The sequence below is a fragment of the Lontra canadensis genome, unplaced genomic scaffold, assembly GCF_010015895.1.
Source record: "Lontra canadensis isolate GAN:19392208 unplaced genomic scaffold, GSC_riverotter_1.0 scaffold3, whole genome shotgun sequence".
In the NCBI taxonomy this organism is placed as follows: domain Eukaryota; kingdom Metazoa; phylum Chordata; class Mammalia; order Carnivora; family Mustelidae; genus Lontra; species Lontra canadensis.
Genome location: NW_022630997.1, coordinates 13,974,209 through 13,994,463, shown reverse-complemented (window position 1 = coordinate 13,994,463; position 20,255 = coordinate 13,974,209). Strand labels below are relative to the sequence as shown.

At 47.3% G+C, this 20,255-nt stretch overlaps 1 protein-coding gene across 3 annotated transcripts in view; it reads left to right on the top strand.

Annotated features, from left to right (window-relative positions):
* SORCS3 (sortilin related VPS10 domain containing receptor 3) overlaps positions 1 to 20,255 on the top strand; it is a 580,244-nt gene that overhangs the window by 105,894 nt on the left and 454,095 nt on the right. Inside the window, exon 1 of one of the 3 annotated variants that reach the window (XM_032880570.1) lies at positions 18,118 to 18,159. The exons of the other annotated variants lie outside the window; for them this stretch is intronic. The gene's annotated coding sequence lies outside the window, so the exon portion shown is untranslated. Of the gene's footprint in view, positions 1 to 18,117; positions 18,160 to 20,255 lie in introns of those variants that run through there. 3 annotated transcript variants of the gene reach the window in all.

Below are 20,255 nucleotides of genomic sequence, written 5' to 3'. Positions count from 1 at the left end.
TTTTGGTTTTAAGGGGTTTTAGAGGAACGATGGGAAAGTGGCCATTCTTTGAGTTCACATTCCTCCAGGTTTGTTTGTTTGTTTGTTTTGTTTTGTTTTGTTTTGTTTTTTTTGGGTGGATGGCTTCATGTCCAGTCCACCTCACCCCCATAAAATGTGGTTCTGATTCTCAGGGTCTTATTTTCCCACCCCTAGTGTATGCCTTCCAAGAGCTGGTTCTGTGACTTGTTCTGATACAGCCCATGATTTCCATAGAGAAGATGATCAGCGACTACTTGTGGAGTTAGTGGTCAGTGTTGGTATACGCACTCCATGCTGGAGCAGCTGAGAAAATGGCCTTCCCAAGAAAGTTGGCGAGGTCTGTTTTCTGAAGCACTGATTAAATGAAAAGCTCTAAGGAGCCCTGGGATCTCTAGCCTATATGCTAAAAGAAATTTCACTTTAAGATGTAGGTGTAACTAGCTCCCAGGCCTGTAGAAATAATAACTTTTTGTAATGCTGACTCCAGAGGACTTGACTGTGGCAAGCCCTTAGGTTCTGCTCTGAAATCTTAGTGTCCCCCTTTCTTTAAAACTGTGGCCCTTCCCACTTCCCTTTGAATCTTCCTGATTTACAGGTCTTTTAGAGCTTGGCTGTACTATTGACAATGGCCAGTAGGTGCCGCTCGCTAAATTCTTTTACTGCAGGTAAAGTAGCATCAAAGCTCAAGGCGGTCCAGGGCAGGACAGATGCAGGGAAGGAGAACCCAGGGCTTTAACTGGATAAAGCAGAATGAACAGTCGAGTGACCTATCTTCTGAAAAGGAACCTCTAAGTACATTCTTGTGACCTGATCACCTAAAACTGTTGGAGCAGAGCTTTTCACAGTGTGCCTGACTTGGTACCAGAATGGCTTCCTGAGAATCAGAGGCACAGGGAAGGCACCGGGAATCTGCTGTTTCATGAGCTTTCAGGTGATTTTTATGTGCACCAAAGTTTGAGAATCATTTGGTGTAGGCACTCTCCCTCCTTCCGGAGGAGCTAAGTAGGCATGTCAATTGGCATTCAGTAGTGAGGAGGTGGTGAACAGGCATCCTTTGGAGAAATCTGAAAATTTGTTAGATTAAAAAAAAAAGAAAAAAACCAGAGCCCTACTTTTTCTATCTGTCAATTGCGTTCTATAATGCAAGGAATATTTGATGAGAGGTCGTGCTCAAGATGGGGCCAGGGGAAGTGGGTGGAGGAGAGGGAAGTCTTGATACACAGGAAAGGAAAACAGAAATCCTTCTGCTAATCTGATTTTTTGTTTTCCTCGACAGTGTGGTATCCATGGCCACCACACAGAGCACCTATAATAAGCCGCTGAGGTGCTTGAACGCGATGGTGAAGTTTCGTTCTCTGTGGTTCTTATTAGTCATTCAGTGCTTGCTGAGCTTCTCCTGATGGGGAATTTGCTGCACAGGAGCTTCTCGAGTCACCCCTTGCTCCCTCCAGCCCAATTTTCTATGCAAGAAGCATCTGCTTCTCTGCCTAATTGGAGGCCCTCCTCCTCCCGAGCGACACTGGAGTGACCTGACGTCGGAGGCACACTGTGAGAGCACAGAGCGTGTGGACAAGCGTGTAAAGGCCTGGGCATGGAAGGAGGTTCTGGGGCAAGGGCATCTCACGGAGTCCTCCTCCCTATGCGGATGGAATCCGAATGGCTGCGGAGAGCAGCTCCACCCTGGAGCACCCTCCTGCATTGGTCGACATCAGGCCTCACTCTGTTCTTTCCCCACTGCCGTGTCTCCTTGCCCGACCCTCTGTCCCTCAAACCTCCGGTCTCTGCTGTGTTCACGAGAGTCAGAAGAGAGGGTCAGAGAACCACCAGTTCTCTTGCACGTAAGGAAGTGGATCTTTGTGTGAAGGAATCACAGATGGTGGGCTCCTCACATCTCCCCAGGGAGAACACAGAGAGGAAGAGATGAGGCACCCCCAGGGAGCTTCTAGACGGCTGTGTGTTGGGCTTCTCTTAGCTTACAGCTGGAGGGAAAGCCAGGGTGAGGCCAGTTCACAGAGTTTGGGTGTGGAGGCTGCAGGCACCGTGCCCAGAGGGGCGCTGCTGGCTGTTTCCGTTTCTGGGAGAGTTTTAGGACATAAGTATCTGGTCAGGTATTTGGTATGTTGCAGTGGACATTCCCACCCCTTGGGGCGAAATCAGCTGCTGTCCTAGCTCTGGGGCGTGTGCCCGGGTGGGTGAGATGCCTGCTGGGAGCTGGGGGCCCAGGTGTAAGATTCAGTGTCACATGGAAGAGGATGGCAGGCATAACCAGGGTCTCATTCTGGTATTTAGAGAGGGTGGGAGGGGTCTTCAGGATGTCTTGTTGGAACTAATGGATTGCCTACCAGGACCTGGCACCTGGCCTCTGGGGGCATCTAGGACTTCTGGTCAGAGTCACAGGGGCATTTTGCTGCCAAGGTCTGAGGCAGGGCTCTCGGGGTGAGCTCTTACTTGGAGTCTGATGTCTACTTCTGTCCACATGTGTGGCCTTGAGCACAATTTCCCATTCTGCGTGTCTTAGCTCCTTAGCTGTAAAACAAAGAATTAGGCTTGGCAAGCCCTCAGTCCTGACTTGATCTTATAAGTTATGATCTTATAAGTTTATATGATCTTATAAGTTTGGTGAGATGACTTTTCTTTTGGGGGCCATTTAGGGTAACGATGCTAGTGATATAATATCACCAGTGGGTAATAGCTGTTACAACAGGGTTAGTGGCCGAGTAGTGAAACAGGCTGCCTTGAGAGGTGATGAGCTCCTTGTTATGAGGGGTATTTAAGCAGCAGTCAAAGATCCTTTTAAGTGGCGCCAAGGAAACTTTATCATAATCTGGTCATTAAATTAGATTCCTGGACCCCAACCCCGGAAACTCCAATGTGGTGAGCTTGGGATGGGACATGGGAATTTACCTGAAAAGTGAGTCTGGAATAGTTTGCTGCCATAGAGAGGTCAAAGCAGTTTGAGAAACCCCAGCTACACTGTAGCCTTTGTTGGAAGTTCACAAGGGGCAGGAGCTAGAGAAAGGTTCTGAGAAATCTGATAGAGAAGGAATCTATTTGATTTTGATGAACTCAGCGTTTTCAGAGTTGAGTGTGGGTCCTCATTGTACATAAGAAGAGCAGGGACTCCTATGATGAGGCTGCGGTACAGTTCCGTGGGACTCCACGGGGATGCTGCTTTTGTGGGGTTTACTGTGTTTCATGGGAAGATCTGTGACAGCACTGTTCCATAAAAATGTAACATGAGCTCCATAGGAAATTGAAAATTTCCTAGTAATAACCATATTTTAAAAAGTAAAAAAAAAAAACAAACCCACCCAAAACCCGTGAAATTATTTTTCATGATTTATTTTATTTAACCTAGTATATTCAAAATATTGTTATCTCTTTTTAAAAAAATTTTTAGAAGATTTTATTTGTTAGAGTGAGAGAGAGAAAACCCACATGAGCAGGGGGAAGGGGCAGAGGGAGAGGGAAAAGCAGACTCCTTGCTGAGCAGGGAACCCAATGTGGGACTTGATCCCAGGACACTGGGGATCGTGACCTGAGCTGAAGGCAGATGTTTAACCGACTGAGCCACCCAGTTGCCCCCAAAATATTGTTATTTCAATACATACAATTATTAATGTGGTATTTGGTATCCTTTTTCCCTACTAAGCCTTTGAAATCTGGTGCAGACTTTGTACCTGCAGCCCGTCTGACTTAGGCCTGGCCATGAGCCAAGTGATCAGTAGCCATAGTGCTTGGATGGGTGTCATACTGGACAGTGCAGATCTGGGAGAGCTTTGCTACTCACCATGTGGTCCAAAGCTCAGCAGCATCAGCATCACCTGGGAGCTTGACAGAAATTCAGAATCGCAGTTGCCACCCCTGATCTACTGAACTGGAATTGGCATTTAGCACTATCTTGGGATCCTGTACACTTTCAAGTGTGAGAAGGTTTGTCAGACGACCTGCCTTCCTCTTCCAAGATTTCCTGTCCCTCAGATTCCTTGTGGATGCAGTTAAGTATAGGTACACCTCACAGGAGAAATGGGAGGCCTGTGCATGCAAAAGTAGGGAGGTTTGACTCATGGGATAGCTGCTTGACCCCCGACCCTGTAAAAGGTCCCGGGAATCCCTGGACAGAGGATGGACACATCACATGATACTGAGTTGTTGTAGTTGGAGTCTTGATGTTGTAGGAGTGTCTTTTGGAGAGACCTAACCTCAGAGAAGACTTCCCTAGAGAAGCAACGTTTAGGATGAGAAATGAAGGAATAGATGTCTAGGCAGTGGAACAGCATAGGTGTGAGCCCTGAGGCTTCCAGAGGAGGGCAGGAGCCTGGAGAGGTGGCTGGCAGGGGAGTCCGATCCCTTAGGATGACTGAGGCGTGGCCCTGCATCCCAGCATGCCGTTCTCTCACAGGGCGTCTTCAGGCTGTCAGCTCTGGGCAGGCAGGCGGGGCCCGGAGAGACCTCCTGTCCCTCCCAGCAGCGGTGTGCTGATGTTAGTGACTTTGAAGACTGACTGATACATTTTCAGGAATTTTTTGAACTGAGTAATGCACATGAGTTGCTTGAAATTGGCCATGATGACAATATTTACACTATGGAAATCGGTGAATGCCATAAATCAGCGAGCTGGTTTAAACATTTACCAGCGCATCACTCCAGCTGACACAGTGCTGGGTCCGCAGAGCAGGAGCTCAGATCTGGGAGCCAGACACTAGCTGTGTGTTGCCGGTCAGGGTCTTTCACCCTCTGAGCTCAGGTTGAGCTCAGGTTCCTCATTTTTCACATGGGGACATTGAGACAGATTTGAGAAATGAGTGAGAAGAGCCGCTCAAACTGCAGGTCTCGGCTCAGGGCACACAAACCAGACTGTGCTGATGTCCTCCATCTCTCAATGATTGGAGTGTCTGCAGGAACTGGAAATACTTTTTGAATGGTTTTTTGATTATAGTTTTAAGTTTGACCTCATAAAAGATAATATTCTATGTTGTGTTTAATTTCGCAAGCCAGTTCCCATCCCTTTTGGGAGAAGGTGGGATCTGTGCCTCCCGGTAAAGCAGAAACTCCACGAATAATTGGCCCTTACAGACCACCCCTCCCTCCCACCAGCCCCTCTGCTAACCCTCTTGCTGCCCCTGTGCTCACAGCTCTTGGTGGGATATCCACCTTTACTTTGGACTGAACGGACGGTCCCGACTCTTCCTGTGCCAGCAGGAAGAAGGCTCTCCTGGTCCTCGAGGCTCCCTGGAGTTTATGACTTGATTTTGCGAGGCTGTGTTGTTAACCTCCATGCCTCAGAGGCTGAGCAGCCTCCCTGTCTCTTTCTGTAGCCTGTGCTGATTTTACCATTTCCCCAGGAAAAAGGAAGACAGTGTTATCCCTCACGGGGTGTCTGTTGTATATTGATTATTTAAGGATAATATTTCTGGCAGTGGAGCAAACGAGGTGGGAAATAGCTTTTGTGGGTGATTAAATGCTGAGATGATGTGGCAGCTTCCGTCTGTGGCCTTGAGTCCCAATTACCTGATAAGGAAGGGGGATTTGGCCAGCAGTCCCTCTGCGAGCCTGGGTTCAAGGCTGTGGGCAGTGAGACATAGCAGCCAGGCATTCAGACTTAGGGTCCTGGGATGCAGAGGGAGCAAGGAGGGAACATCATGGATTCTGGTGCTGTCATGGCTGCAACTTGATGGGTGACCTTGAACAAGTCATTGTCCATTTGCACCTGAGTTGGCCTCTCTGTGCAGCATGGACAGGAACAGCATGATCTCCAGCATCCCTCCGAGCATGGCAATTGTATGATTTTACGAACTTCACCAGCCAGCAGAGACATTCCTATTTAGGCTTGTTTTATGTTCTAATTCCCAAGGACATATTTCTAGTGGACTGTACTCCAGAGACTCTAATTATTTCTTGTTATCCAAGAATAATTTTAACAAGCAGCAGTAAGCTATGAGGAGCCTGGTCTGTGTGTTTCCGTCAGTTTCAGAGTGTTCTGGGCATTCGGTTTAACTCAATGAACATTTATGGAGTGTCCACTCTGGAGATGAAGTATGGTGCCTTGGACGCAACGTAGGATTTAGAGCTGAAAGCCTGGGTCTTGATCTGTGATTTGCTATTTGTTTAGCTGTGGCCTTGAGCATACACTTAAACTCTCTGAGTCTCAGTTTCTCCATCTGTAAAATGGGGATAGTGAGAACTCCTCCATCATTGAGGAATAAATGAGAATGTGTTGAAAGCGGCTAGCACAAAGCTTGAGGCCTTGGTTAGATGTTAGAAATACAAAGATGCATCTAAGTCAGTGGATTCTGCAAGACTCCCACCGAGCTTCAGGCAGACGGACACTGAGTCTGTGATGAGGCCTCCCTCAGTACTTGATGTGGGCATGTACTGATTGGGGGTGGGGGGTGCACAGAAATGTTCAGCTTGTAGAATCATGACCTAGCAAGCCAGTGGTCAGTGAGGAGATGCAGTCCCAGTGCAGCTGGGACCAGTTCTGTAAAGACACAATGACTGCCTGCAGGGCTGCCTTGGCCTTAGGTGTGACATTTAGACTGCCTCCCTCTTGTTGCCACTGTCTTCTGGACAGAAGGGCTCTGGAGTTTCTGTTTCCAGTGCTGAACTAGTACAGTGGGAGCAGTAGGGATGGGCTTCCAGGGATGAAAAGACACAGCCCTGAAGAATTCTTACTTAGCTTGGAGACAAGGTGTGCTCCCCTGAATAGCAAGAAACTGGAGGCAGAGCTGAGTCGTTGCTTCTGACCCCGGCAGGTGCATGATAATGTAGCACTTCCCCTCCTGCCCTTCTCGCCTTTTCTTTCATTAAATAAGCAGATATTGAACACTTGCTGGTGTCAAGTGCTAAAGGTCCTGGAGTTAGCGAACCTAGTACTTGCCTCTGGAAGATTCCAGTCTGACTGGGAGACAGATACATAAACCAGTAGCTCAGCAAAGTCTCATAGGTGCTGAGGATTTGGGGACAGACCTGGGGGCCAGGTAGGGGGTATAAGGCCAGGGTCTATCTGGATGTGAGGGGCCTGCGGTTGCGCCAAGGCATGTAAAGAGAGGGTTGGTGGGAGTCCGTAGTGGCGGGGGGAGGTTTTCTGGAGGAAGTGAGCTCTGCACGGTTTTCTCAGGTCTCCTGTAAGCCATGGAGTGCCCTCCTCACACTCCGTGGACTTCTCTGGCACTCCCCTGGGCTGGGGAATTCTTAGGTCTGTTTTGAGTTCTTTCTGCTAGGCCAGCCTGAATGTTGCCAAGACGTTGCAAGGGTAGTTAGAGTTGGCATGAAGCCCTCATCTGAAAGTCAATTGCATTTGCCTATTGAAAATGGGAAAGACATTTATGCTTAATATTTAGGTATTTTTGTTGTTGGCTTTTTAAAACATTTTCTTTTTCAGGTCACACTCTGCTAGTGAAATAAGATTAATTTGAAATGGAATTAAGTGCCTGCTCTGTGTAGGATATCCTTGCCAAATAATTACATCAAATATAGTTTGCACGGAAGGTTGTCTTTTTATCTTTTCATAAAGGGCAGTCCAGAATCCAAACAGGCACCATGCCTGCCTCTGAGAACCAGCCTGTTCTTGGTTCTTTACCTAAGATCGCTGTATCAGCTCATCCTTCTCCGAGAACCTGGGTCAGGCAAAATTGTAATAATCTTATATCTCAGGACTCAGAGAACTTTCCTATAGTGTCTTCACTGAAGGTATCAGCTTTAATCAAAATAAAAGTACCTGGGCTTACTCTGCAGTGGGGGAAAATAAGAAAAAAATGCCTCACAAAGCCTTGATTAGTTCCTTCATGTTATATGGCACTGGAGACACAAAGAAAAGCCTAGAGGGAGGGAGACATGGAGATGCTCACAGAGCGAGGGAGAGAAATGGGGGTATTGGGGAGCAGAGACTTTGACTCACTGCACACGGCCAGGCCTCAGTGGAGCCCTGGGCTTGCAGGTGTCTGCGGCCCTGCCCTCCTCCTGGGAGCCCTGGGGCTGGGGAGGGCACTTCTGGTGTCTAGTGGGTGGAGGCCCGCGGAGGCCGCCACCTATCCTGTGATGCACGAGATAACATCAGAAGAGTTATCTGGTCCCAAATGTCGATAGTGCCGCTGTTAGAAACTGTGTGTGTGTGTGTGTCTGTGGGTGTCTGTGGGTGTGGGTGTGTGTGTTTGAAAGGGATGAGAGTTGACTATGACTGCAGAGAGTATACTGTTATTATTTTGGGGGTGGATCAGGCTCCTGTTTTATAAACTTGTCCAAACATCCGAATGAACATGGTTAGCTTGTGAAAAACACACACACAGTTGATGGTTGAACAGTGTAGGTTTACACTGCGTGGGTCCACTTACATGCGTTCCCCCCCCCCCTGGCAAATACAGTATAGTGCTATAGACACATTTCCTTTCCCTTATGATTTCCTTAATAACACCTTCTTTCCTCTAGCTTACTCTATTGTAAGAGTACAGTGTATAGTAGATATAGCATACAAAGTATGTGTTAATTGACTGCATTATCCATAAGGTTCCTGATTAACAGTAGACTATTAGTAGTTTTGGGGGGAATAAAAACTTAAATGCAGAGTTTTGGCTGCACGAGGCACTGGCATTCCCACACTGTTCAAGGGTGAGCTGTCTTTCCAGGCCCCGCTCCCTCTATATGGAATCAGGATCACCAGTGGGGGTAGGGAGCCCGATTTGGTAATACAATGGGCTGGGTAACAGTGCCGGTTGAACATTTGTTGCTTGCCAGTTCAGATCAATCTGGATCTTAACCTTATCTTGGCCCTTTGTCAACTTGTTGTGAACTTAGACAAAGCCACATACTCTCTGAGCCTGTTTTCTCATCCTCGAAAGAGGGCCAGTCACATACATCTGGCAGCAGGCAGTGAGCATAGAGGGAGATAATCTGCATCTGAGCTCCTGGTCAGCAATGGGTATTCAGACCTGTCCCATGAGTTCCCTATGTTTGGTGACTGGGATGCTGACCAGTCATCCCCCACCGATACGCCAGGCTCCCTGTTGAGTGTTTTTACAGTATCTTTTCCACTTGGCTTCACAGTGACCCTGTTTTATAGCTGTGACACATTTAAGGTACTCTCACTGTGGTGGGCTGGCCCTCGCCCCCCCAGGGTCACATCCTCATCTCTGGAACATGTTTATGTTATCCTATGTGGCAGAAGGGACTTTGCAGAGCTGATTTAGTGAAGGGTCTTGAGATGGGGAGATTATCTGGGATTATCTGGGTGGGCTGGACACCATCACAGGGATCCTTATAACAGGGAAGAAGTAGGAGACGGGACAGTGGAAGCCAGAGGTTGGAGTGATTTGAGGAAGGGGTCACTGGCTAAAGAATGTTGCCGACCTCTGGAAGGTTAAACAGGCAAGGACTCGATTCTCCCCTGGACCCTCCAGAAACCTGGCTGGCACCTTTACTTTCGTTTGGTATGACCCATTTTTGACCTCTGACTTTAAGAACTGTAAGAAAATAAATTGGGAGGTTGGTGCCTGGATGACTCAGTTAAGCATCTAACTCTTGGTTTTGGCTCAGGTCATGATCTCAGGGTTGTGAGATCTGGCCCCACCTTGGGCTCCATGCTGGGCGTGGGGCATGATTGAGATTCTATTTCTCCCTCTGCCCTTCCCCTCTCAAAAAAAAAAAAAAAAAGAAAAAAAAAAAAGAAAGAAAGAAAGAAAGAAAAGAAATTGGTGTCTTTAAGCCACCAAGTTGTGGTCATTTCTTAGAGCAGCCTTCTGGCACTATTATACTTAATGTGTTCTCATATTCAGAAATTCTCAGTGATAGAAGTGGGGGTGGGTCCGGTGTCCGTTGTCTAAGCAGTCAGAGGAGACACACACAGCTGAAAAAGCTGGGAGAATGTGCATCAAGGAGCACATGAAAACATCTGAGAGAAGGAGAATGTTAAGGACCCTCCTAAGTGATACTGTCAATCCAGGGGAGCACCCCCGGGGGCGTGGGGTGGCTCCCGGCCCCTGCGGTGTCCAGCTGCCATCTCAGAAAGGCATTTTGGGATCTTGGAAATGGCTTCTTCCTTGCCTAGGGATCAGCCAACCCCTGAGATGTTGATCCTTCCTTCTGGTCGGCTGCCTTCTCCTTTCCTGCGGGGGCACAGTGACCCCTGCTGCTGGTTGTCATGTTCCTGAGCAGCTTTTGCCTCCCGGGTGTCTCTGATTGGAGAGGATAGAAGGGGAGGCCTTTTGCATGCCCTGTCTTTCCCACTCACAAAGCCTCACCCTGCACTACCCTGTGCCAGTTGACGAAGGCGGTGTAAGTGCTGACTAACATGCTTATTAGGAGATGTGCACATCATTAACCTGTCATTCATCAGAGGGAGGCTTGGCGGGCATGTTAACCTTAAGCGCATTGCTAGTTTGCTTGTGGGAAGGAGAAGGGAGGCGGGTGGTGGGATGGGGGTGAGGGAGGTACAAAAACCTGGCTGTGTCGTGGCAGATGGGAAAGGGTTGCCCTGAGTACAGAGGCAGAGGGAAGAAAAAGCCGAGCATAATTTGATAACAAGAGTACTTTTGGCTGGAGTCACTGAATTACAGACGCAAGAGAAGCAGCATGTCACAGGTCCAGCAGCATCTGTGAGCACACACACCAGTGCGATCATTATAATAATAATCAGTGTCCTCTCGGGCTGTGACTTGTGGAGGTCACCCTGAGTTGACAAGGCAACAAGGAAGAGGTGGAGAAGGAAGCTATTAATAACCTTGGGCATGACCCTCAGCTCTCTCACCCTTAACCCTGAACCTGTCCATGCTCAGTTTTGCAAACATGAATGACATGCGTGCCCATGCCACATAGGGTCAGGGGCCCTGGTGAGCTTCTCTGGTTTCCAGATGGACCAGATAGTTCAATGAGGTGGCCAGGTCTGGTTCTTTTCCCTCTTTGGATCTGGAGGGGCTTCTGATCCAAAAGCCTGTTTTCCTTTTGTGGATCTCCAGGTGGGATGGGAGATAAGAACTGTCAGCCAGTATATGCTGAATGGAGGCTCTCAGACTAGTTTCCTTCCAGGGGCCAGGCCCATGGCCAGTCAGGTGGCATCCTCCAGGAGTTCCCTATGACTTTTGTCAATCACACATTTGCTGAGAGCCTGTCAGATGATCCTCATCTTATAGGGGACACGGAAGTGTCAGATAGGATCTCTGTTCAGGAGATCAGTGTCTTCTTAGGGAGAGAATAGCAACATGTGGGCATAAGCTAGAGAATATTATGATTAGTACTGTTGCCAGATCTGCTCAACAAAATACCCTCTAGTATCAGGCAGCAGTGGCATTGCTGTGAGAGATGGTATGCAGCTTTATTAGCTGTACATGCTGGTACTAGTAGTAATAAATGGAGAACACTGTTGTACCAACATAGATGTGTTCTGCACAGAAAATGAGTGTCTCTGGAGATTACAGGTAGTAGGAAACTCTATAGGCAGGTTCATCTGTAGTCCTGACATCTAACATCTGTAGAAGTTTCCAGAGCTCATATGCACATTTAGATGTCAGGGGATCTCCCAGTAGTCAACTGTAAGTCAGCCGAAACCCAGAGATGTTAAGTAGCTTTCTTATATCACACAGCTGCTAAGTGGAAGAGCTGGAGTTTGAAACCCTTGTGAGGCTGGGAGAGGGGACTCGTCCCCTTCACCACAGCTGCCCATCCCACAGAATGTCACGTTTGTATGTGGTACGTGTGACCCAGAACTTGACATTTCAGAGGCCCTTACCAGGAGCCATCTCTGAGGCTCCCAGAGAGGAGGTATATGACGTGGGGTTGGCTGTATTCTGGGCCTTTCAGAGGAGGGGCTTTGAGTCACCCACTAGCTTGTGTTAGGAGAAAACATGCACATACACACACACACACACACACACACACACACACACACACACCATGGAAAAAAGAAGACAAGTACACAGAGTGAACCAAAAAACAGTCCTAAAAAGCCATAATAACTAAGGACATTTGGCTGTGTCACTTTCGCTCGCTGATTGCCCAGTATCAGGATTCCTTTCCTGTCTTCCAGAAGGCAACAGCAGATGACTGGTAGAGTTCATCTGGGGCCCCCATTTCCTTTTGCCGACCCTCAGGCCTGGTCTGGGCACATATAGTGGGCCTGGTCTTTGGTCTCGGGACAGATCTTCCTGCTTCTCTTCCCTGGGTCTGCCTCCTTCCTCTGCCAGCTTTGCACAGTGGGGTCTCCTAACCTCAGGTAAAGGAGACACACTGCTGGTGGTGTTTCTGCAGGTGGACAGGGTGCTTGTGTGTCTCGGCCTGCATGAGTGCCCATAAACACATTCTGAAGCACATCTGGGCTGAGCTGCCCTTCCACAGCTCGGTAATCTGGAGCCGCAGCTGCCATCTTGTTCATGGATCATTTGTATTACGAGTTCTGAGGCAGCTTTATTAGTTTAAACCTCCCTGATGATATTTCCTGTGACTGGCAGTCACTGTCCTATTTCTGCCTGACACGCACTGAGCCTGGAGTTGTTGACTTGGCTTAGGGGTGTGTTACCTGGTGGTGCACCATCGCTCACTCACACTGCACACACTGTTCATGTCAGCTGGCCTGCTTCCATCAGAAGGCCATGGCTTGGGGGCCAGGGAGAATGGGCAAGGGCTCCCCTTGGTGTGGGGCTGCGTCGCTTCTTAAGAGCGGGCTTCCTCAGGCATCCTGTGACTCCTGTGAGGTAGGATGGGACAGTGCTTGGGAGCCTTTGAGAAGAGACCACACAAATGTCTAGCTCCTCACACCAGTGAGGCCACCAGACCTTACACGTGGCCTCCAGTCCCTCCTGGCGTACCTGCAGAAAGGAGATCACTCCATTCTAAGGCAGCTTATTCTCTTGTGGGGTTGGTGCTCTCTTTCTTACATTAGTCAGCATGTGGTGAGATGAGGAGAGTGTGAGGCTAAGAGTCAGTTCGTCTCCTGACTCTTACTGAGAAGTCTTGGGGTCCCAGGCAAGTCACATAATTTGAAGGGGCCTCCCTTTCCTTGGCCTGTGAAATTTCCAATGTTTCCAATGTTTGCTGAGGACCTTGAGCTTTCTAAAAGGTTCTTCAAGGGAGGATAAGTTAGGGGTTAAGGGTTGGGTGGGACTCCAGCCCATACTAAATGAGAATATTTACAATTTTGTGTTTTATGTATTGGGCTTTGAGTAAATAGCTTTTGTTTAAAAAAGAATAGGATCAGGGGGAGTTTGGGTGGCTCAGTTGGTTAAATATCTGACTCTTGGTCTTGGGTCTGGTCTTGATCTCAGGGTTGTGAGTTCAGGCCCCGCCATGGGCTGCATGCTGCGTGTGGAGCCTACTTAAAAAAGAAAAAAAAAAAAAAAGAGTAGGGTTAGATAATTCAAGATCCTTCTCAGTTTTAATGTTTATGATCTCTGAAATGCGTGGAAATCACAAGGAAACCTGTTTAGTAGAATAATAGTATTTTAAATCTATTTTACACAGCACAAATCTAACCCCTCTTACAAGACACCCTTCCCACTGTGTCCGACCTTTCTGAAGGCTGTGCTTGTGGGCTGTGAATGTGAATATTACCTCAGCGGCAGCCCTGGCCAGAAGGGTGAAGTAGGAGAGGTTCGTTTTGCTGTCCTCTTCCCTTATTTCTTTCCTTTGTTACTCTCTTTCCAGCCCAAGTGCTTCTGGGCTTTCCCATTCCCCATAGACCTTCGGACACAGTCAACTGTCACTGTGGGGAAAGTCTCTGATAACCTTACCCGGGTTGCAAAGTGTCAGCTAATGGTGATTTATAGCTTTAGTATCTTTCAGAATATTTGGGAACTTTTGAAGACTGAAGGTCTAAATCGGTTCTCAAAAAATTAATCTCTAATGATGAAGTCTGGGGTTGTGAGATAAATTGTGTTGAGGAAAGTTCTGTGTCCGTAGGCTGCTCCTGGCTTCTTCATGCCTTCCTCCAGGCATGTCTGCCTCAGAGGTACATTTCCAGTTTTGCCTCACAGAAGTGTTTCCAAAAGTAAATCCCTTGGAATACTAATCCTAAATGCTCTGAGATAAAAGGACTGTGCAGCCAAGTGCCTTTGGAGAAATGCTGGGCATTATGTTTTCCACTCAGGTTCTTGGTACACCCTGATCTGTTTCAGACTCTGAGAAATCCACCAAGAAAGGATCCTGTTTATCTTTGTTTAATACCGTGTTTCCCCAAACTATTGACAACTATCCTGTTTTCCTCTAAGTAACACCTGCATTCCTTCCTACTGGTGGTCCCTGAGACAGAGTTGGCAGGTCTTGGAGCATCTGTTCTCAGGCAGTTTTGTTCTTGAGGGCACCCTTGACAAAGGCTGGAGACATTTTTGGTTGTCACAGCTTGGGGTGGGACAGGGAGTGCTCCCAGCATCGGGTGAATGAGGGCTGCTTTATTGATAAAGGATGCTGCTACGTTGCCTAAATGCCCAGGACAGCCATCCACAGCAAAGATTTACCTGGCCCCATGCCGGGGCCGCTCAGTCGGTTAAGCAACTGCCTTTGGCTCAGGTCATGATCCCAGGGTCCTGGGATTGAGCCCCACAAAGGGCTCCCTGCTCAGTGGAAAGCCTGCTTCTCCCCTCCCTCTGCCCCTTCGCTCTGCTCATGCTTGACCTTGTGCTCTCTCTCTCTCTCAAATAAATAAAATCTTAAAAAAAAAAAAAAAGAATTATTTGGCTCCAGATGTCAATAATGCTGAGGTAGAGAGATTCTGTTCTGGAGACAGGCAGGACAGGGTCGGGGGCCAGTTTCAATGTGGGGCAAAGCCTGGCTAAACCAGGTACTCAAGCCAGGCCTTTTATGATGAGAAATACTTTCTGGATGATGCTGAAGGAGATGCAGGCAGGGGCTATTTCCCTGAACAGAAATGCAGAGCTGAGTCCTCCTTCAGGCTCAGAGGCAGCACCCTGCTCCCCTGAGTTCCCTGTATGAGTTGGGATGAAAGGCCCCTTCTCAAAGCAGAGCATCTGGGATCAGGGCTGACAAGGGGTATCACCTTGTTCTTCTCCTCCCTTCCCAGAACCAAGCAGGTTAGTACCATGATAGGATGAGCCTGTTTTCCCAGCTTGCAGATTGTACTTTATTTATTTCTTTAATCTTGCTCCAAGCCTCTTTTCTTTTTCTTCGACAGGGCTTGGCTGCTCCTTCTGGAGATGTTGACTTGGTGGAAAAAATGTGCTTGCTGTCAAGTGCAAGAGCGTTCCGAGGACTGGGATTCTTTAAATCCTGGTGATTTATCTGTTCCCATAAAGCAGAGCAATGATGCTTGTTAGTCAGCAGAACTCACACCTGCAGTGCCCCCGCCCCACTCTGTCCTGCTCAGTGTCAGGGAGGGCAGAGGAGACCTTTTCAGGTCTCAGGTTTTCTGATTCTTTAAGTCTGTGAATGTAGAGCTTTTGGGAGGCTATGGATCCCTTTCAGAATCTGAGGGAAGTAAAGGATCTTCTTGCAGAAAAGTGCCTACAGATGCATGCACAGTTTTGCATGTGATTTGTCGTGGTGGATGGACTGCTGTGTTGGTGAACTCAGAATCTGACATGAGTAATTTATGAGACACTTCTTGGAGACTGTGGCTGCTCTGTGGCTCTGTGTTGAGTGTTGTCTTTTGGGAGGACAAGGAGAGCAGCCACCGCAGTGCTGGACCCCAGAGAGTTCTTGGGGAATCAAAATCACCACAGTGAGTTAGTGACTCCTTGTATTTTCGCTCACTCATTCATGCAGCACATATTTTTTAGTTCCTATATATCAAGTACAATATTAACTGCTGGGGAGTCAAAGATGAAAAAATCTTTCTCTCAAAAGTACAGGATATAGGAATTAAAACACAGAAAATAAAGAAAATGGCAACTTGAAGACAGAAGCTGGGGGGAATGGCTTCAGGCTCAGAAGGAGAGTGTGAGCTGGGTGAGAGCAAGCCACATGAGACCAGCACTTCCATTCAGTGGGCACTGGCTCTCCGGGTCTAAGATCCACCTGCCAGGATTGAAGAATTGTACAGCATCAGGTAGGGTCTGCCTAGGTGCCTGGCACTTGGTCCTGGACTCAAGCTTGGCCTGAAAGGCACTAAAAAGTCAACCAGAACTTTCCAGCACTCCAGAAGACAACTGCCCACTTCCCCTTTTCAGCAGTCTCTGCAGAACTGGGGCCACTTTTGTAACTTTCCATAGTGGTTATAGGCAAGAACAGAGGGCATAGGGAAGTGGAAGTCTCCGTAGAGAAAGAATTCTGCAGAATGATGAACACCTTCGCAGTGAATCCTGTTAATGCCCCGGTTACCTCTGTTTGGTCTACTTGGTTTGGGCTTCATCATGAATTGTAATGAATCCAATAAAACAACTAGACTCCTCACTTCTGGCTAGGACACGTACTTTGGGCAGCCTGGGAAGAGGACGAGCTGGTCTGTTTGTTTTGAACTGGGGTGTGCTTGATTTCAGCTATGATGCAGCCTAAGCAGCTGATGCCCCCAGGCAGGATGGGCATCTGGGATTTCTTTCTCCCTGAAACAATTTCTGCTTCTACCAGGTTGTGATAGTCTCACCTGAAGGGGGGACAATGAAGTTCAGAGCAGTTGAATTCAAAAGGAGAAATCACTTTTCCATAATTGGTACCTTTCCATTCTCCTTTTAGAAATGCCTAACACCACTCTTCAGCTCTGAATCCCCAGAAAACTGCAGTGTAGGGAAGGAAAAAGACCACACAGAAATTACAGTTGTAAGCAGGTAATGAGAACCAACTACAAGCAGGCAGCATTCCGTCGTGAGAATGGGGTTGCAATTACAGATTTATATGGCTCCGTTCTCTGCTTTCAATATAGCCTGTCGACATCTCAAACCGAGAAGCCCATCGCTGCGGCTTGGGCAGCCTCCTCCCAGCGCCTGTGTCAAGAGAGATTTATTATTCTTCCAGACTCTGCTCATAGCAGCACCCTCCAGATGGGCCTATGGAGGGAAGATTTTATTTTATTTCATTTTGCTGAGAACCACGGCTCTGCAGAGATGTTTGTTCTGTCTCTCAGGCTAGGCTCCTGAATCTAGGTGAAGAAGGTGGGGAATTGAATCAGGCAGTAGCTGCACTGAAGGAAAATGGAAATGGAGCCCAAGGACCACTTACTGCCCCATTGTGGGAGCAGAAGTCTGGAACAATAACGGTAATACCTGTCAGCTGGGAACTGGTTAATTATGGTCCAGCCACAAACTAGAATACTACGCAGCTGTTAAAAGAAGTGGGGAAGGGGTACCTGGGTGGCTCAGTGGGTTAAAGCCTCTGCCTTCGGCTCAGGTCATGATCCCAGGGTCCTGGGATCGAGCCCCACATTGGGCTCTCTGCTCAGCAGGGAGCCTGCTTCCTCCTTTCTCTCTGCCTGCTTCTCTGCCTACTTGTGATCTCTGTCTGTCAAATGAATAAATAAAATATTAAAAAAAAAGAAGTGGGGAAGATTTATTCCCATGGATGTGGACTGATCTCCATGTTACAATGTGAAACGAGAAAAATGAAGGGCAGTGTAGTGTAGTGTGTTTCCAGTTATTTAAAAATATGAGTGATCTCTGAATATGTGCTTAGTGTCTAGAAGGGTGATCTCCCAGAGATCACCCTTCTAGACACTGTGATAATATTCTAGACTTCTACATTTCTACACTTCTAGACCTGTAATATTATTGGCTACTAGGAAAGGCCTTGACTGAGGAACAGGGGAGGCAGGAAAGTTTTTTTGTAGAAGACCTTTTGTGCTACTGGATTTTTTTTTCCCCATGTGCTTGTATTACTTTCTCAAAAATCACTTAAGGCTAAAAAATGAATTTGAAATCTAGTAATGCCTAGCAAGTTTTGCTTTTGGAAGGATGAGCAAATTGTGGTTTGAATGTGACTAACCGAAGCTACCCAGAAATGAAAAGTTGTCTCCAGGAACTCCCATTATTGTGTGGGATTTATCACTGCTAATGATAAATAAGAACTAGAACCTGTCAGGTGAGGTACGATTTTACCTTCATTTATGGGGATGAATTGAGTACATTATGGTCCCCATAAATTGCATTTATACCACACTGATTTGTTATGTGCCATCTATTAGAAACTCAAACTTCCTTCCTAATGACATCATTGTTTCCACCAACGGGTCTCCCTGCCTTTTCTGCCAGCATCTTGTTACTCTTCATCAAGGTTGGTGTGGACAGTCTGTTTCTCAGGGCTCTTAGAATTTTCTGTGAATCTCAGGGGTCAGAGAGGTATCATAAGTGTTTGAAATGGCCAGGTACTAGGCACTAAAAGTGGTGAGGCCCTTGGCAACCAGAGGGGGGAAAAATTAAATACAGCTTGAAAATAATCTTTGGTCATACCTTGTTCGAGGTATGCGGGGGGGCGTTTTATAATCCCTTTCCTGAAACTTTCTCTCATGTCCCTTCTTCTTCCTCAGAAATGCCCAGGCCTGCGCATTTGGTTGTCAGAAAGTATCCCCCTGAGCGTTGACATTGGGAGTCTGGGGGGAAACCTAGCCAGCTACCTGGAGGTAACCCGACTCTCTCCATCTCCAGGCATTCTGCCCCAAGTTATTAAAAAAGGCATCTTCTCTTTTTTCTTGGTTATCAGATTCCTGGAGGGTGAGGACTTGTTCGTTTTACTCGGGGCAGAGGCTAACACATCTTGCCTTGGGCTTTTCTTCGAAAACCCGGGTTCACGCAGGGTGTTATTGGGATATAGTGTTGCAACTGGGAGGCTCTCTTCCCAGGGCATATCTGTCTGCCAGGAAGTGTAGAAACCAGACCAGAGTTGCTGAGAAAATTAAATAAATCACCAGAATCATTTTTAGCACAGTGTGAATTCAGAACAAGAACTTGATAAGCATTAAGAAGAAAATGGTTGCCCTTTGAAAGTGTAGCTGTGTGTGGAGGTGAACACGTGGCCGGTCCCACTCTGAGCCTTCTGCTGCCCTCCCGCTCCCTACCCCATAAAAAGAGTATATGGTTGTGTGACTTGTGGAGCGATGTTAAGTCTGTCTGGCTTTCTCTGGCTAATAGGGGTCTTGGCGATCCCAGTTCCTAACTTTGTTGGATAATTCAGGATTTTCTCCCTCATCCTGTCTCTTTGTAATGGGTTGGCATGACTCAGTGGATTCTGTGCCAGCGCTGCCATAACTCTTCTCAGTAACTCACCCATACAGGAGTTGCTTCCCCAGAACAGGAGAGCGAGAGCCCATCCAGGTTCCATATAACACTGCTTCTGTCCTCCACAGAAGCACCAGTGTGCAGACTATATTCGAAAGCCATCCACAGTATTAAATAACACAATGCAGCAGACAGCAGTTCCTATAAATTACTGGAAATGGTGCTGAAAAGACAATGTAGGGTGCATAAATTCAAGTATTTAGCCAGAAGCCCATTAACTTAGGGCTGACAAAAAGAAAGGAAGAACATTAACCACTTCCCGGTAGGAGTTTGCAGTGGCTGGGGAAGTAGGTGAAGGGGGAACAAAAAATAAGCTATATTGGAAAGAAGGCCAGAGAAAAGGAAAAGAAAAAAGGACAGAGATTCTTTTTAAGACAGCGGGAGAGAAAAATCTCTAGTCTTGAGTTGGAATCCCCAGGTAGACTGATTGCCATTGAAAGGTCCCCTTGTTCTCACTGCTAGGACAGACCTTCCCTGTCTCTGAGTGTAATAGTTTATCCATCTAGAGCCTCATGTGCTACTTCCTCCCTGAATCTTTCCCTGATGTTTCAGATGAAAACAATTTTCCCTCTTAGGATTTAACTGTTTCATTGCTCATCTCTCCCTCAGTGCTGCTTTTCTATTCTGTGATGGTTATTGGGTTATTTGTGTCCATTTTTTCCCTGCAAATGTATAAATACTCTGAAGGCAGAGATTATAACTTGGTGGTTGACAGTTTAGCAATTCTTTTACTGATTGCTTACTATATACTACTCCCAGTGCTAGATGGGGATACTCAGATGAGCAAAATGTGGTCTTAGCACTAGTGACATTTACTTTTAGCAGAATCAGTATGTTCTTTGCATAATGCATGTGGGATCTCTACTGAGTGAACCAAATTCAACCCTCTTGTCCCTGTTTTAAGGATGAGGAAATCGAAGTCCATGGCTACTTGGTCTTCATAAGATGACACTTCTGGTTTGCATAAAGATGGAGACTCCAGCAACTCCATTCTTGTCTCCAAACAACATCACTCTCCTGGCCAGTTGTGTGATAGATGAAAAGTAGGACTGGGAGAGTCTGTAGCTGTAGTCCCACCTCAGCTGGGAATAAAAC